This window comes from Cupressus sempervirens, chromosome 4 (assembly GCF_028749045.1).
Source record: "Cupressus sempervirens isolate cs-2001-9-10 chromosome 4, ASM2874904v1, whole genome shotgun sequence".
Classification (NCBI taxonomy): domain Eukaryota; kingdom Viridiplantae; phylum Streptophyta; class Pinopsida; order Cupressales; family Cupressaceae; genus Cupressus; species Cupressus sempervirens.
Genome location: NC_143121.1, coordinates 295,988,255 through 296,003,941, shown reverse-complemented (window position 1 = coordinate 296,003,941; position 15,687 = coordinate 295,988,255).

Sequence of the window (15,687 nt, the reverse complement as noted above, 5' to 3'; positions counted from 1 at the left end):
CGAGCTAGGTCAAGAGAAGTAAAGTTTTGTTTGATTGCCAAGTCACAAGTTTCTACCGAGCTAGTTAGTGAATGAAAGTCTGTCACACACTACGTCATTATGGTACCTAGAATTAATGGTGAATTTTTATTAAAAAGGGTAGAATCTGACTTTATTTTTCACCATGACTTCAAGAGATTTCTAGGTGCACTCAAGTGATTTCAAGCGAATTTACAGCGAAGTATCTATTCAAAAAATTTCTATCACTTATTAAGTGGCAATGGCATCTGGAAGCACTAGTGGTAGCAAGGCAAAAAGTGGTTTAGAAATGTTAGTTAAGGGTGTGGAATGGAAAGCACTAAATTTCAAGCTAGTTCTAGCAGTTGTGGAGGCACTTGACCCTAATAGTTTCAATCTCAAATTCCACCAAATTTACTCCTACTTAATGACATTCATACTCATTTTAAGTGTTCTATTTAGGAGCTAGGAACCCTAGAATTGGATAGTGCTTTAGAGGAAATGCATGTTGGTGGTTTACTTAAACTCGAGCATAAGCATCTTGAAATAAAAGGGTTGACCCATATCACACACCCACCAAGGAGTTTCTAAATAAAGTGGATTAGGTACATTCTTAGTTGTGTGTACAATGGTCACCTATGGTTAGAGCACCCTGTGTTAATAACTAACAAGATGATTCACAAGATTATTGGTCTCCTAATGCTAAGCAAGGAAAAATCTACCAAAACCCTAGGTGAGGATGAACTCCAGAAGAAAACCCTAGCCGAGTGGGATGGTAGAGGTTTGAAAATTAGCACTATTTATAATGTGGAGCTCAAATTTGGTATTCATGTAATTTCCCACATGATTTATAGTTCTAGTCGATTGAACAACATGCCATGTGAGGTAGTGGACTTAGCATTTAAGGTTGTGAAGAAAAATATGGAGTTTGACTTGTCATAATTACTATTGAAGAAATTGCACAAGAATATGGACATCATCCGAACATCAAAGAACAACCCTTGTAAATTTGGTTCTTTGTTGACGTGTCTTTTCTTTTATGTGTGAAAGTTTTTCCCATCTAAAGGATCTATTGTGTGGAGAAAAGATGTTCCTATTCTGTATCAGATAAATGAGTTGATTGTAGAAATGAGTGTAAACTTTGACAACATCATGGAAAATTATTTTGAATATTTCAAGGAAAGGATGAACAACAGGTTCAAGATTCCTCCTAAACTTGTTGAGGACTATAAAGATGATGTGTGTTTCATGGTTGACTATGATAGAGTATACATTCAGGCAATCATGCCCTGAGTTGCATGGGTGAAATGTCTCCCTTATGAGGTCAATATTGACGAAACTAGGAACATTATTGAAGTATTGGTAAATGAACCAGTTGATCCAAGGAAACCAATTTTTGGCACATATGATGAGGTAAAAGCTAGTATTGAACTAGAAATTAAGCTACCTCATGCAATCAACAAAGGAAAGAGGAAATTAGAAAAGATGAAAATCGCCACTAGCCTTCTTATGCTTATAGAAGGAAAAGGAGAGGATGAAGGAGAAGAAGAAGGAGGAGGAGGAGAAGAGCAAGAATTAGAGAAGGAGGTAGAGCTAGCCAAGAAGAAAGGTAGGGTAATCATTACAAAACCTCCAAAGGCCTCCACAACTATTTTCACTAGGAGATCAAAAGGCAAAGGAAAAGGTGAAGTTGTGCTTAGCAAGCCCCCACTTACCTTCCAAGAAAGGTTGAAACAAATGGAAGAAGGTGCTGGCATCACAAACTTCAAGGCCCTAAAGTTTGAAAAAAGGACTGATGCTGAAAGGATGCAAATTGAGGAATTGGTACTCACCAAAATGGGAAAATGGAAATATTCCCTGGACCAAATTGCTCCTCAAATTTCAAAAGAATTATTGGTAAGATTGCAACCAAGGTGGGAATCTGCTATGCAGATAGCAAAAGATATTTATGAACAATCAATTGAGGAAGCTACTGCCAAATCTTTTAGATGGAGAAGTTAAGGCAGCCATAAAGAACAATGAAAGTAAAATGATGTTTAGATTCCATAAATGTTTGATTATAACCAGAGATATTGAGCATGTTGTTAGAGATCCAACAAACATGTGGAATAACATCTATCATTTTTACAAGCCTAGTGATGATCTAGTGGAAATTAAGAGTGATGCTGGCGATAGGGATGATGAGGAAGAAGATAACACTCCATGTGTTACTGTTGATGTTGAAGACTATCAAGCATTAAAGGTTGATGATGAAGAGAAAGAGGAAGAAACTGAAGAGGAAGACAATGAAGAAAATGAAGAAGATGATGCAATGAAAATTGCAATAGAATTCATTGCTTCTCTTCCTCATTCTCCACCTAAAAATGCTACATCATTAGGGTTGGAGTCAGTTTCAACAAGCATGATTGCCACCACCATAGAAATATCATCTACACCTACTACCTCACAGCTCCAAGTATCTACAATGGAAGTGTCAATCACTTCATCTACTGAGTTGCAACCCTCCTCATTAGCTACCAAGCAATCTACTTCAGCAGTATGTATAACTACCAGTTTTCAAATTGTGTCAACTTCTACTGTAGCTTGTTCAGCAAGTTTGCTAGTTTTCTCTAGAATTTTGTCAACTATAGCTTTAATTGCACCAAATGTTTTTCTAGTTAGCTCTTCAGTTGTAAATATTCTAGTTTTTACATTACCTATTGGTACTTTATTTTTGGGAAGGACATCAATTTTGGATACAACTAGTAATTCTCTCAGTTTTCCTTTAGTTGGACCAATCCAAGTTTTTACTACAAGTCCAACTACTTCTACTATTGTTTCCATTTCTAAGTCCAAGGAGGTAAGCTTAGAAGTAAAACCAAAGAATCCTCTAAAACTTTTGATTACTGGCAAAGCAATTGATGAAGATATAGATTTGGACAAAGAAATTGTTTTTCCCAAGATAGATCTAGATACTACCACATCTAATGAAATGCTATTGGTCAGTCAACTTTTAGAGTAAAAGGCAAGGCAGAAGTAGCTTAGAGATGAGAGAGATAGAGAGTTCACAATAATTGAGAATGCTAAAAATATAATAACTAAAGCTATAGGTGTTGATGTTGACTCATCTCAACACATTTTTCTACAATTAGAAGAAGCTATGAATAAGTTCAATGAAGATACCTCTACCCAAGAAAAGCTCATAGAGAAGGTAGAGAAGAATTTTGATAATAAGGTGCTTGAGCACATTGCAACAAATCGAGTAGATTTATCCATAATTTTGAGCAACCTTGAACAATCCTTCAAAAACGTAACATCACTTTTTGACAAGCTTTGTGATGTGACCGAGTTCACCAAGGGTATAAAGGAGAAATTAAATAAGATTGATGTGGACATGAAGGCTAGTGCTCAAAGGTTATAGCTTGACCCGAGTTCAAGCTCAACACATCACATGAAGGTGAAATTTTTGTCAGAGATGCAGGGAGAATTACTAAGAGAGGAAGCCAGGTCTACATTAATTGGCATACAGAATATGATCCTTCTAGTTATGGACTTAATGCAGAAACACATTGCATATTCAAAAACATTAGTCTAGGATAATTTTTTTTCTATAGTAGATCACATGATTGAACATTCTGTAGAAGTTCAAGTGGCATTCTCTATGTGCAAAATTTTGCAAGATAATTGGGATAAGACATTGGATCTTATTCTTAATGTACACTCCAAATATCTCTTTGGCATTACTATCAAAAAGTGGGAGAAAGAGATAGTAAGAGACATGGGAATAAGAGTTGACAAGAGACTTGTGGAGTAACTAGGGAGAAAATAGATTGATTTATCTATAGTGTAAGGCTATGTATATAATATGCCATATGTTAGTGTACATAAGTTTTGGCTCATAAGTGTTTTTGTCACTAGTGTCAGAGGGGGAGATTGTTGGCATTATATTGTATTTTTCATTAGTGACAACACTTATTTGATTCTAAAAGGTTGCCGAGCTCATCACTTAGTCCACATTTTATACCAAGCATTCAGTGGTTACCTTGTAAGTTCAATAGTTAAGCGATTCACATCGAGCATTCCTAAGGCTACCGAGTGAATGTGTAGTTCAACAGTGTTTATCGAACTTACAATGTTCACCAAACAGGTATTGGTAACTGAGCTTCATAGTGTCTACTAAGTTATCAATTTGTGTGATGTGAAGTTAATGTCTACTGAGTGATGGATGTGTAATGTTTATAGAGTGACAGAAAGGTAAACAAAGGATTGAACATTTACCGAGTGACACTATATCTACCGAGTTTCCAATTGTTACTGAGTTCCAAGCTACATTGTTTGATTAGTAAGGATCGAGCTTCTACTTCTACCAAGTGCATGATGATGATGAGTAATGCAGTGGATGCCGAGTATCAGAAGGTCACCAAGTCAGCTTGAAGAGCTTACGTTTTCTATTGTTTGGTTGACTTAGTAATATGTTTTTTACTTATGTTCTAGTCGACCTTGCAATTGTAAATATTGAAATGGTATATATGTAATGTATTGCACCATTTGAACTATATTATGATGGAATGTTAATGGAAAGGACATGTAATATTTTGAGAAGAGTGAATGCAAATCACTAGTAGAGCAGACTATTCAACAAGGTCATTAAGGAGCAACAAAGACATATCAATCACAAGAGGTGATCTATACTTCAAGATCTATTCGACAATCAAATTGTAAGTTAGATATGCTATTTCATCCTAATAGGTGAATCAATTTTCTAAACCCTTTAACAAAGTAGACTTAATAGTCTCTGTATAAATCTCCTAATAGAGTGCATACTTCATTGTATGTTTGTAAAACCTCTAACAAGGTGGATCTAGTAGTCCAAATTGCTCTTAATAGGGCAGATCATCAGAAGTGGTTAATGTAATCCCTAAGAGGCAAAGTTTATACTATAGTAGTAAAGTTTTGTGGGTATCATCCCCACCCCAGTTTTACTTTCTATTTGGAAGGTTTTTGGGTCACCAAAATACAGTGTTCATGTGTTATGAATGTTTATCTTTTCTCATGCATATAGTAGATTAGATGAATGAATGGTGAATGATTTATATTGTTAAAGTGTTGAATTGATTTGGAATTTTTGAGGTTACTTATTCACCCCTCCCCTCTCAGTAACCTAGCCAGTCTTGATTATTTCCAACACTCTGTGCCTTTTTCTTGACACTTCACATTGTAGAAAAAAAAACTCTTTAACCACACATACTTTGATTTCTTGTCCTGTAAATTTTTAAGTAGAAGTTTAGAATACATTTCCCACTCTTACTTCCCACTCATAGTTTTTATTTGAATTGATTTGATAAGATATGATGTATCTTTCCATCCATTTTGTTTCTTCTAGAAACATCATATGGAATCCACCTATATTCACCTAAAAATAGTTAACATAGAATTCTGTAACACCAGCTCACCATCCTTATCTTCCACCCAGTTCACAAAATTCAAGGTAACAAGCTTATTATCTTAGATCTAGCTAATCTTTGACTTTTCAAATAATATAGTACCTTGGCATTATTGAAATACTAGTGCTCAACACATATTGTGTTACTTCGTACATTTTGTGGATTCACTCAACATCTACTAAATTTTATTGATGCTCAACACCTGAACTTTGCTCGACATCTAGTATTTTCTTGGTACCTAAACACTTTCACTCAGCACACACTAGATTTTGCATTTGCTCAACACTAACTAAAAAAATTTCTCGGCATGAACTAGCTCGCTCGACACCTACTAATGAATTTAGTCAAGCTTTGTAGACAACCTTGTTACAACTTATTCTTCTGATGTTTCTAAGTGTGGCCAACCTCTATATCTTCTAGTAAATTAACAATACATCATTTTACCAATGTCTTAACTAATCCTTGTACTTCATTACAATAGCATAACTTAACCTTTACCTTAGGTGCTTTTGTTTCATCTTATTTATTAACTCCTCCTCATTAATCAATTAAGTGATAGTACTTGGATCATTTAAGCAATTCTCATTCCAACAAATAGTAGGTTTGAAATTAGTGACATAAAAATGATTGAAAAAATTCTTTATCAATAATCTCCCTTCTCCAATATCTTCAACAATGATCTTTTTAATCAGATCTCAACATATGCATCATCATATAGTTTATTAACTTAGGTTAGAAATATATATAACATATAGTAATAATACATATGATATATAATTATATTTAATAATATATAATAAGTAATAACTATATATAAAATAATTATATAATAAATAATAATAATAATTTAATACTATATAATAAATTTTAGTAACTATATATAATAATTACCCCCCTGTAATTATGCTATAAATATATTATACTAGGATTTGATATAACTTAAAAATTGGTCCCCCCTTTAAGTTTGGCAAATAAAAATCAATATTTATCTTAAAAATTGGTTCCCACTCCCTTGAAATTTGGATTTGGTGCCATGATTTGGGAACATAGATTAGGTACCCATTCTCAAATCAGATATTTATTCTCAAACCAGATACTCGTTCTGAAATCAGATACCCTATTACCTGAAAGGTATTACATTTTTGGTTTTTTATTAGGATGGGTGGGAAAAAAAGTCAAAGTGCATTTTGAAACTCTTTTAGACATTTCAAAACTATATACTTTCACATCACCACTTTTTTGCACACCATAATCCTGCACATACCCGTGCACAATGTGCTAAAATAAAGTGATAACTCCTATGTTGTAAACAAGTGAACACATGAGGGTATGCTTACTCTTAGGAGCCAAACTAAAAAACCATGTATTTGCCTAATTAAACTTAAGTAAAGTGTAAATAATAATTTACACTAACAATATTTTAATGGTCGACATCAAGAAGCTACAACATCACAAGTATATTTACAAGATTCTCAACAACTGTCTCTACTAGTTCCACTACATATATTGAAAAAGTTGGTGAACTTTTTATCTTTAATCATGATGAACTTGAAGAAGATATTCAAGTAATTACCTAGAGTATCCAAGATATTTAGGTCAATACCTAGAGAGGCCAAAATAATATAATAGACTTGGATAAAAATTCTAAAGATGGTGATGGTGAATGACTAGAGAGGGGAAAAAGGAAATACAATGCAAAAACTAATGAAAAATCCAAAAAATATTAGAATTGTGATCTATCAATCAAGAAATTTCAAATAGACTGGGCCTGAAAGCATCCATTCATTGAACTTGTACATAATCCAAAAGAAGGTGATCCTCTAGTAGAATATAGATGTATGACATGCACATGGATAAATAAAAAGGAAAAGAGGTTGTAGCTAAAATTGACACCATAGAAAAGAATATAGGTAAAGTTTATAAGAAGAAAATCATACATGGAGTGGAAAAATAAGTAACAAGATGGAAAATCAAGGAGGAATGTCAACATGTTAAGAATGAAAAAATCTTATAATTTCAGGAGAAAATATAGAAAAATCCTACTGAAGTAAAAGACTCCATTGAATCTCTTTTTGGAAAGGAAATGGAAGTTAAAGAAATGGATAATTTTTTTTAGTTAAGTGTTGTCTTATATAGTTGAGAAAAGGGCATGCCATGATGGAATACCCATCATTGAATGGTTTATTACATTGTGTGAAAGTTTATTATTATCCAAGAAGTCACTAGTTCATAAATAGTGGATGAGAATGGGAAAGTTGTCTTGCTAAGGTTGAAAAAGAGAATATCAAAGAAAAATTAAACAGTCAAATTTTAGTTTATTATCTTTAGATGAGATGATAGCAATAGAAAATAATTCCTAGGTATGGATGGATGTCTATACTATACACAATTTTTTCATCCAACCCAATCTACTAACTATTGTTACATGAAGGATAATTCAATAGTGGAAAAAATATTTGAACTAGTAAAGGGTTCTCTAATTGAATATGGAGGTATAGATGAAATGATGATTGCCCAAAAGTTTGTGTGTGTTGGAGTTCAGTAATTCAAGGCCACAACAATGGTCTTGTCCCAAGTTAAATTTTTGTCTTGCACCTTACATTGTTGGCATTCACTACATGACCCACATAATGAATCTAGCTTTTGGAATAGTCAACGCCTCTCTAGAAATATACAGAGTTGAAGTTTTAATCAAAGAGATTTGTAGGTACTTGTTTGAAGTCCTGAATGATTTAGGGAATTTCAATAGTTTTTCAAGGGACTAACTAATGGGAGAAAGCTTCTTCAGGATAATGTTACTAAAATGATCTCTTTGGATAAGCCACCTCATTGATTTATTATTATTATTGATGATTGCTTGGTATAATAGATTTAACTCGCATGATTAGGGTGGTCAATAGAAATATGGTGAGCTACTTAATAGGTTAAGTAATGTAGAGACATTCTTAATGTTAGCAGTCATTCTCCCTATGCTAGAGGAAATGAGAATTATAATGAACAAGATACAAAAAATATTTATGTGTATTGTAGAATATAATACACTATGTAAAATGACATGGACGACCCTCGATAATCTCTATAAAAATACATATTCATTTTTTGTGGATGATTTTTTAGGGTGGATGAGAATCACATATTTGGATAATCCTAATAACTTTTTAAAGATTGATTCAAAGGGGAAGTTATGTGAAAATATATAAGGTGTTGAGATACTAATGCAATATTATGGAAGACTCATGTCCTAGAGAAATGAAAGAAATCCAAACAGTTGAAATTAGCTATTATAAAGGAAGTATTTGAACAAATTGTTGATTCTATAATGAATTATATGAAGGATATTTCTTATTATATTTCATTACAAATTAGAGAAATAATGTGTTGACATGGATTACTTGAATCAACATGTATTGTGTTTCCCCATTATTAGAGTTTGAGAAGTCCTAAAGACTTTGGAGATAAGTTATTGGTTTTGATAGATAAAGTTTGCAAAAGAAAAAAAATCAATGTGATAAATGTAAATGGATTTTTAGATGAACCTTTTTTGAGAAATTAGTATCGTCATTTTTCCATTACAATAAAGGAAAAATATAATCTTATGTAGAACCCCAAAGAAGAAGGATTAGTAACCAAAATTTGGAAAAATCTAGCTCATAGTGAAGTGTTCTGGGATTAAATATGAAATTTTTTCAAGCTTGTTGAATTATGTTTGACCATGATATTGGGCTCTATAGACAATGAGAGATTTTTGAATTCTTTGGGGTTCCTAGGTTCAAAGGTAAGAAATAAACTAGACAAGAATGTGTAAATTTTTCTGAGACTGTATACATCCAAATATAAAGTCACTAATTTTCCTTATGAAATGACACTAAAATTATGGAGGAAGAAATGTCAAAGAAGAGGTTTGGGAAGCATTTCAAAAAATGAGATCACTAGCTCTAGTAGTGGTATTGGTATTGGTAGCATTGATGTTGAAGCTAAGGATTAGATAAGCAAAGGTAGATTGGAGAAAACATGGAGCATAATGAAGGATTGTCTAAACTTGAGGTAAGGAATCTGAAGATTTAGGTGATGGGATTCTATGGAAAGTTTAATATTTATGGTATGATGTGTCAACTTTGAATTTGTTACTTATTAGTAATTTCTACAATCTACATTATGGATTGTGGACAATATTCTTTGAATCTAATCATGATTCATCTATCATGCATAATAAGTTATATCATTTTCTAAATGGATAATGTCAAAGAAACATGTATATTTTATGTTAGATGATTCCATGAATCAAGATTCATTAAAATTTCACCATTAATATTTTTCTTATGGTACAATCCTTGATGAATTTTATGAAAATATAGCAATTCAAATAATGAAATTCATAATCATTCTCATTGCTTTTTTTTACACATAATAATTTATAAAATTTAGTGAATTCATATTATTAAATTTAAATTTGAATATTCAATTTCATAATCAAGATTTATAATTACTAATTTTACAACCGTTACATTTAGCAAATGACATTGAATTCCCTTCTATAGAAATATGGAAATAAGGGAGCATCAACAACTTCAAGTCATTTTGCCTCATGGAAGAGTCTCAGAGTAGCATCAAATTTAGTATCAAAAACATTTTTTTCCTTTTGCATCTAATAGACCTAGTAAGCAAAATAATATTTAGATTTTGCTATGTTTATCCTATTCAAGAAACAAAGTTCAAAATTTAAAATCATATCAAATAATTACAAATATAAATAAAGTAAACACTACAAATATGATTAAAATAACTTTCCAAGTTTTACATACTCTAATGGGTATCTTATGAGATGATTGAAGATTTGGTCAACTATTTTAGGATGTTGAATTCTACTCCATTTGGAGTTTGAACATTTTTTATGTTGTAGTAAATTAACTTCATCAAACTTCCATATTTGGAAGATTTACTTGAAGGAAATGCTACATCCAATAGTGCATTTAGATTCACCAATGGTTTGGTGTAATTCAATCTACACCTTCAGGAGTTGAATCCTAAGGAAACTTGACTACTTCAAACATCATTCTAGCCTCCAACTCTTTTTGGTAAGCTTCATTTCTAACAAATGTCATTGATGAATTACTAGGGCAACGATTAGGCAAATCAAGACTTCTCCTTAATTTTTCTATATCATCCATCTTGGTAAGCTTTCTCCCAATTGATTTCAAATATTCCTCTCCTTCTCTTATGCTTTGGCATTTTTAAATAATAGCTGATGACTTTATTGATGCATTAACATTGGCAAGAACTCCTTGGCTGACCAAATACCCATCACTACGTGTGTCGATTATGTGTGTAATCTGTCATGCAATCTTCTCAAGCTTAAGAAGGTTTTTGAACTCTCCTAAATCTTCTCTTTGATACTCCCACAAATAGTTGAAAAACTTTGATGAAATTCAAACCAATCACACAACCTATCAATATTTTCTATAATCCCCCCCACAAATTTTTTTCTTTAATTAGCTTGACTAATTTTTTTTATTTTTTCATTTTACTCAAACAAGTTGTTCTCATAGGTTGTGATTGTTTTATTTTCATTTTTTACCTCTTACACCATTTGTGATAATTGATTTTCACTTTGTTTCTTTATTTCCTCGATGTTATCTTCCCACTGGTTTTATTTTTCCTATCATTGTCAAATTCCTTATTTATGTTACTAATTGTATGTCTTCTAGACTCTAACTTTTTGAAAATATCTACTGTAGATACTCTTTCATCCTCAAGTTACTTATTTTATTTTTGCAATTTTTCCCTCAATTCTTTGAATTTTACATCAACATCCATATTAACGTGATTTAGAGCATCACTGAGTTTCTTATTGCTTTCCTCAAATTGTTCCTTCAACTTCTTGAGTTCTTATTCTCTGTCTACATTTACATCACTTAGTTTTTTTATTCCTTTGTTCTAGTTGTTGCTTTAGAATTTTCATTTTTTTCCTCCAAATTTTCTAAACAAGGCTATGCACTTTTTTCTTGAGAGGAAGTATTTGTAATCCTTTTCTCTATTTCTTTGCACCTTCTATCTATTGCTTTCTCCTTTACCTTTGTATTTTTTGGGTTTTATTTGAACTTTTTAATTACACACACACACACACACACACACACACACACACACACACACACACACACACAACTATAGACCATGAAGTTGGTCATTTTTTCCACACTAACTTGGAAAACATTTTTTTTTGGAGAAATCCATAGATAGTGTGCTAACATGAAAATATGGTGGATTTATCTCACTCTCTAGTGGATTATTACCTAGCCGTGTGGGAGAAATAATACAAAAAATGTAACGTTTCTTTATTTGTGTTATATTTTAGAAATATCCTATTCAATTTAGGTTCTTGAGAATGAACCACATCAAATATATCCTTAATGAAGGTATGTGCAGGATTATGGGCAACCAAACTATGCCCTTTAGTGGCAATGAAAAATTATAAATCAAGGTTATGTCAACTTGACGTGCAATTTTAGACTTGTTATGAACTTTCAATCAAACAGTTTTAAGAAAATAATCTATAGGAAATTGAATTTATTTTCTAAAGTAAAAGACTTTATCTGAAGAAAGAAAAAAATTGATTGGTTAAAACTTTGAATTTTAATGCAATAGTACAGAAGTTTCAAGTTAAAAATAAGAAGTAGGTGCATGTGTGACCACCTTAATAAAAGTCAAATGATAATATATTTTAATAAGATTCTAGATATAAGATCTAGACTCATGTCCAAATGAGACACATATTTTTGGGTATTTTTATTTCAAATAAATAATTAATTATGAATTTTCTACTGTAGTATTTTTGGAATAAAAAATTCTCGTATCTGACCACCTTAACGAATTCAAAACTTTACAAAATTTAAATTTTCTTTTATTTTCCTTATAGTAGAAGAAGTATATAATGTGATGCATCTTTTGTATTTCAACAATGTTATTCCTTAAAAAGTTATATTTATTTTTCAATCACTATGTCAATTAGCACTTTACACATAACTCATTTAGAAAATGAATAATAATTACCTACTGAAATCATACATTGATAGACATTACATTTATGGAAATATAATAATATTATTAAAAGGTCATTTTCATTTCATCAAATTTGTGTAAAAAAATCAGCAGACACATTTTTGAAGTGAAAAAAAAAACAAGAATAGGCCAAAAACATGTTTTTGAGACATTTTAAAAGACCATGTAGGGTTGGTATTCAAAGAAATAATAGGCCTTATAAAAGTATTAATATTTTGGTTTGGTATCAAAATGGGTGGGAAAAAAATTAGAATAGATTTTGAAATTCTTTGAGGCATTTTAGAACTATGTATTTTTTAGATTGCAACTTTTTGGCACACGATGATCCTTAACATACCCTTGAGTGCCTTATTATTTTCTCCACTCATTTTTGAGGTTTGCTGAAAATTTATTACAAATTTATTGAATTCAAAATTTTTCTATGTTGACGCAATACAATGTTTGAAAGGAGAAAGATCACTTGCAACATTGTACTTGTCTCCACCAATGTTTGAAGTTGTAATAATTACATTTTTAGGATTACCAATGACATCATCCCTTCCTAATCCTATCCCATTACCACTAAAAAGTGGAGAGTTTGGACTATTTTGAAGGTTTTTCTCATGAGGGAATTGTGATTGGCATTGGAATTGTTACTCAAGTAATAGGAGTGGTTACCAATTTCCTTTGACAAGTTGTGCCTAGCCCACCATCACCTTGGTAACCCATTTTTATACCTTCTTTTCCCCTATACCATATTTTCCCCTTGTTTTATAATTAATTACAATAAATTATCTAGATAATTCAAATGTACTACTTCTAGTAGTATCTAGAGTAGTGGATTCAGTGGAACTAGTGGTAGTGCTTATGGCGGTGGATGTAGGATCCTTACAAACCTCATACCCATTGTCTTCATCATCTGCATCACATCTTCCTATTTCTAAATTTGGTGATCATTATCCCATAATTTTATAAATGTTTCATTGTAAGGCAAGTCTTTAAAGGCTACAGAGGTCTTAGGGTTGTCAAGAATCCTCCCCATTTCCCAAAAAGCATTAACTTTTTATTGACACCAATATGCATCTATACAATCTTTATTTTTTGGTGTCTAGAAGATGTTTTTTTACTTGGATAATCCATTATCTATTAGAAATTATAAGACATCATAGGTTGCACCTTTTTTTTTTGTGTGTACAATTCTTTAATTTTCACTAAAAATGTTTAGTGCATCATACTACTAGTACCTGGAAATATCAAATTAAAAATTTATAAAACATTCATGTACCACATTGGATTATCTTCTCTCAAATGTGAACCCTCCACATTTGACAAGCATGGAAGAAAAATACATTTCATTTTATAGTTGTGAAAGTGTTCATCTATGCTTTCCATATGTTGTACATATTGCAATGTAAATACCCTCTCTATTACATGTATTGGAATTTTTTAGGGTTCTACAACTGAACTATAAAATCTTAATATAGTGTACTCTTGCATAAACCAGTCAGCTAATTGAATTTGACATCCAAATTGAATTAATCATTTACACGTAGACACAGACAATCTAGGCATTGAAGTGTCTCTAATTTTATGATAATGTGGTGCCAAAAAGAAGTCTACAATGTGGTTGTAGTTCCCTTGAGGATGATCCATCCTAATCATAGGTGTCCATTCAAATGTTGTTTTATCAAACTTTAGTTGAATCTTGTTTGTTTCAAAAAATTGATGATGCTTTGATAACATAAGATAGCACAAGTAGGTCATGTATCTAAATGTCTTCCATGACAATGGGTCTAACCCTCTTTTATTCACTAACAATTGTTCATGCATGTGATGTACAATGTGCCCAATATAAGTATATCTTACTGGGTATTTTATACAACAAATATAGAAAATTATTTCTAGAATGTTGGAACCAACTTTCTCATTACTTTGCAAACCAAAACACATTAATAACAGAGATACAATTTCCTAAATCCATTGTGAAATAATGTCCAATTCATAACAAGGTTTATGGTACTGAGGTAGATTGAATCTATTTGCTAACTCTCTAATACAACAATGTCTCTTACGTCATCCTAAGTTGTCATATGTTTTTGCCAGTTTTTCTAGGTCAATGTGGGTTGTGTTTTGTGCTTCAAACCCTAGGTCCAATAATCTACTAGATTCACTATGTGTGATCAAAAAAATTACCTCCTTTCTATTTTGATTGACAATTGTATTTATTTTTTCATCATGGTTTTTGGCACAAACTATTACAAATTATGAACAACATAATACTTGAGGGAACCCCGGGTGGGAAATTGCCCTAGTCCACGTTGCATATTTATATACAATGCATCATGTTGTTTGATTTAATATATTTTGACTCCATTTTTAGACTATTCCACTTATCTTCAATTGCATATCCAATTTCCTTAATACTCCTTCCATAGATAAAATGATGCCAAATATCATCGAATTTGTCATTAAAACTTGACATTGTAACCCATTTGTGTATACAAAAAATAGTTTTCCAGTCCCCTATATTTTATTCTAGGTTTCAATTCCACTGTCACTCCTCTTATATGCTTTTGTCATCATTGAATTTTTTTTAGAACTATACACAGACACAAATTATAATCTATAAACATGATTACTATTTAAACCCTAAATTGTATTTCTAATATTTAACTCTACAAATTACCTAGCCACTACAAAGTAAACAATTTAGGCTTACAATGCACGATAAAGTAAAAATTAAACCTTGAATTCTATAATCCATACTAGTTACTAAACTGTTAGTAAAACACATGTTCAGGATCTTATCCAAAAAGTTGAAACTCAAATTGATAAATATTTTCTTTGACATTATAAGCTATCTTGGAAGACTGGGTCTATGTTGCTACTTGCAAATTGTGATTCGTAAACCCTTTTTGATGGCCGAATGTTTTTATTGAATCTTGGATTGGAAATTTGTGCATAGATCCAAGATTTATTAATGAAAACTAAATGTTAAGGTCCATAAAAAAGAAAATTTTACAAATTGTAAAACTGACAGAGTTGAGAATGTGTTTGATATTATCTTATGTACATTGTATAATGGATAACTGATATTATAATTAATTGTGAAACCATAAACATATGATTCTATAGTATAATTCAAGATTAATTATAGTAATTATTGCTTGTTTGTGAACAACTGGTGACTTCTTTTGCAGGGAAATTTTGAAAAAAATTAGGTAACCAAAAT